Source organism: Colobus angolensis, unplaced genomic scaffold (assembly GCF_000951035.1).
Source record: "Colobus angolensis palliatus isolate OR3802 unplaced genomic scaffold, Cang.pa_1.0 Scaffold22, whole genome shotgun sequence".
NCBI classification, from domain to species: Eukaryota; Metazoa; Chordata; class Mammalia; order Primates; family Cercopithecidae; genus Colobus; species Colobus angolensis.
This window is the reverse complement of record NW_012115377.1, coordinates 3100768-3104659: the sequence shown is the minus strand read 5'-3', so window position 1 is coordinate 3104659 and position 3892 is coordinate 3100768.

Genomic DNA, 3892 nt, shown 5'->3' with positions numbered 1-3892 from the left:
GGGGAGAGAGAGAGAAAAAGAGAGAGAGAGAAAGAACCAGCTGGCGACTGAACGAAAAACCACCAGTTGAGTCCGCAGGTCCTGCTCCACCGCTACCTGGGTGCCTCAGTCTCCCTACCTGCTCAGGGGCCCCAGGACCACTGACCTCCATCCTGCTTCCTCCAGGTTAGTCAAGGACGGTCCAGGCCTGGTCCGGGATTGGGGTGCATATTCCTCAATGTCCCCACACACTGTACAGTGACACCAATAGCTTGAGCCAGGGCCCTTGGGAAGGCCCCAGCCCCCTCCCCCAGCCTCAGTGAAGGTGGGATTCTCTAGAGCAGGCTCTGTCGCCTTGTGCCTCAGTTTCCCCAGTCATGGTAAGACGCATTCACTCTGCAAGTGTCCACGGAACACCGCCTGTGTACCAAACCCTGTGCTGGGTGCTGAAGACACAAAGTGACTAAGCTAAGTCCGTTTCCCACACTCTCTGGGCTCATCATCCAGTGGGAAAGATGGGCACGTGGCCAGGCATCCCCAGTCCTGCTGGGGCCCTGGTTGGGGGCCATTCAGAAAGCTGCAGAGCCCAAGCCAGGTGTGGTGGCTCAGGCCTGTAATCCCAGCACTTTGGGAGCCCGAGGTGGGCGGATCACTTGAGGCCAGGAGTTCGAGACCAGCCTGGCCAACATGGTGAAACCCCGTCTCTACTAAAAATACAAAAATTAGCTGGGTGTTGTGGCGCATGCCTGTAATTCTTGGGAGACTGAGTTGAGAGAATCGCTTGAACCCAGCAGGCAGAGGTTGCAGTGAGCCGAGATCGGGCCACTGCACACCAGCCTAGGTGACAGAGTGAGACGCTGTCTCAAAAATAATAACAACAATATAATAATAATAAGTGATAATATATAATAGTAAACAGTTGTTATTTTATTCATATTAATATCATACTTGGCAATGGCCAATCCACAGTCCTCCTCCTACAGGAAGCCTTCTGGGATTGCCTTACACTGAGGAGGTGGAGTTATCAAAGGGCACAGCCATCTAGGCCTGGGAGATCTCTTCTTCAAGGCTGAGGCCTAGAGAGAGAAGGCCACATTCCTGAGGTTGGGGCCTTTTGTGGGCCTCAGTTTCCAACATGTGACAATTGTCTCCTCAAAACTGTCTGGGGTAGTGGTGACATGATGAGAAAGAAAAGTGGGAGAACCTCAGAGGGAAATGGATGGGCACCCCCAGAGGGAGGAGTACCCATCCCTGGATGGTGGACAAGCCCAGATGGACAAGAAGTCTCACCCCAGCCAGGCGCGGTGACTCACACCTGTAATCCCAGCACTTTGGGAGGTCAAGGCAGGCGGATTGCCTGAGGTCAGGAGTTCAAGACCTGCCTGGCCAACATGGTGAAACCCTGTCTCTACTAAAAATACAAAAATTAGCTGCGCATGGTGGTGGTTGCCTGTAATCCTAGCTACTCGGGAGGCTGAGGCAGGAGAATGGCTTGAACCCAGGAGGCAGAGGTTGCAATGAGTTGAGATTGCGCCATTGCACTCCAGCCTGGCTGACAAGAGCGAGACTTAATCTAAAAAAAAAAAGTCTCACCCTGACTACTTTGGTTTCTTCTGGTTTTATTGATTTATTTGTAATTTTTATTATTTATATATATATATAATTTTTTTTGTTTTTTAATTTGAGACAGGATCTCACTTTGTTGTCCAAGCTGGAGTGCAGTGGCACGATCTCAGCTCACTGCAAACTCTGCCTCTGGGGTTCAAGTGATTCTCATGCCTCAGCCACTCCAGTAGCTGGGATTACAGGCACCCGCCACCACACCTGGCTAATTTTTGTGTAGTTTTAGTAGAGACAGGGTTTCAACTGTCTCTACTGTTTCAACTGTCCAGGGTTTCAGCTGGAGTTCAAGACCAGGCTGGTCTTGAACTCCTGACCTCAAATGACTCAACTGCCTCGGTTTCCCAAAGTACTGGGACTACATGAGCCACCGCACCTAGCCATTTATTTATTTTTAGAGATGGAGTCTCACTCTGTTGACCAGGCTGGAGTGCAGTGGCACAATCATAGCTCACTGCAGCATCGACCTCCCAGGCTCAAGCGATCCTCCTGCCTCAGCCTCCCGAGTAGATGTATCCACAGATGCATGCCACTATGCCCCGCTAGTTTTTCCATTTTTTTGCAGAGAAGGGGTCTCCTCTTTAAGTGGCCAAGGCTGCTGGTCCGGAACTCCTGGCCTCAAGCGATCCTCCTGTCTCCAAAGGGTTAGGATTATAGCATTAAGCCAAGGTGCCCGGCCTTTTCCAGTTTTAGATTCCCGGGTTCCACCATCGTGTTCCCAGATTGTCCTACAGAGGGCAGCCGAGGCCAGAGATGGAAGACAAAATGCCCGCTCTCCCCTCCACTTTCTCCCAGGTCTTAGAAAAGCATGTTCCAAGCCAGTTGTGGCCTCGGGCAAATCCCTTTCCTCTTTGGGCCTCAGTTTCCCCATTTTTTTTTTTTTTTTTTGAGACAGTCTCTCTCTGTCACCAGGCTGGAGTGTAGTCATGCGATCTTGGCTCACTGCAACTTCCACCTCCCGTGTTCAAGTGATTCTCCTGCCTCAGCCTCGCAAGTAGCTGGGATTACAGGCATGTGCCACCAAGCCCGGCTAATTTTTGTATTTTTAGTAGAGACGGGGTTTCACCATATTGGCCAGGATGGTCTTGATCTCTTGACCTCGTGATCCGCCCACCTCGCCCTCCCAAAGTGCTGGGATTACAGGCGTGAGCCACCGCACCCCGCCTAAGGGAGATACTTTTATCTGCCCCATTTTATTGATGAGGTGACTGGGGTATGAGAGAGGCTAAATGAGATGCCCAATGGTTCCAGCTGGTAAGTGGAGGGGCAGGGATTCTGGTTGAGTCCAGAGCCCTGAATTTCCTGTGCACACCAAACCTTCTCCAGGAATAGGGAGTTTAGGGGGCACAACAGGGCTTGGTGGGGACTGTGGCAAATGCTGAGTAGATCCAGCTTTCCTTGGCGCACAGCCTTCTGTGGCTCTCATTTCACTCACATATGATGAAAGCCCAAGTCCTTCTCGAAGCTCACTGAGTCCTGCAAAACCCTCACCTTTTCACCTCCCTTCCCTGGCTTCCTCCTTCTCTCCCTCTTGGACTGTCTGCTCCAGCCACATGGGCCTCCTCAATGTTCCTCCAACACGCCAGGACTTTTCCTCCCGCCACAGGGCCTTTGCACTGGCTGTTCCCTCCACCTGGGACACTTTCCCTCTGATATCCCGACAACTCTCTCCCAGCTCTTCCAAATACTCTCAAACATTACCTTCCCCAGAAAGCCCTCCCTGGCCAGCCTATTAACAACTGCAACCGCAGCAGTGACCTGTAATTGCACCACTGTACTCCAGTCTGGGCAACAGAGCAAGATTCTGTCTCAAAAAATAAATAAATCTATTTTTTTAAATAAGTAAATAAATAAATTTAAATAAATAAACTCTGTCTCTCAAAAACAATTAAAATTTAGCTGGGCAGGATGACTCAGGCCTGTAATCCCTGCATTTTGGGAGGCCAAGGCAGGCGCATCACTTGAGGCCAGGAGTTTAAGACCAGCCTGCCCAACATGATGAAACCCTATCTGTACTAAAAATACAAAACTTAGCCAGGCATGGTAGTGGGTGTCTGTAAACCCAGCTACCTGGGAGGCTGAGGCAGGAGAATCGCTTGAACCGGAAAGGTGGAGGTTGCAAAGAGTGGAGATCGCGCCACTGCACTCCAGCCTGGGCAACAGAGCCAGACTTCCTCTTACAAAAAAAAAAAAAAGAAAGGCCGGGCGCGGTGGCTCACGCCTATAATCCCAGCACTTTGGGAGGCTGAGGCAGGCGGATCACGAGGTCAGGAGTTCAAGACCATCCTGACTA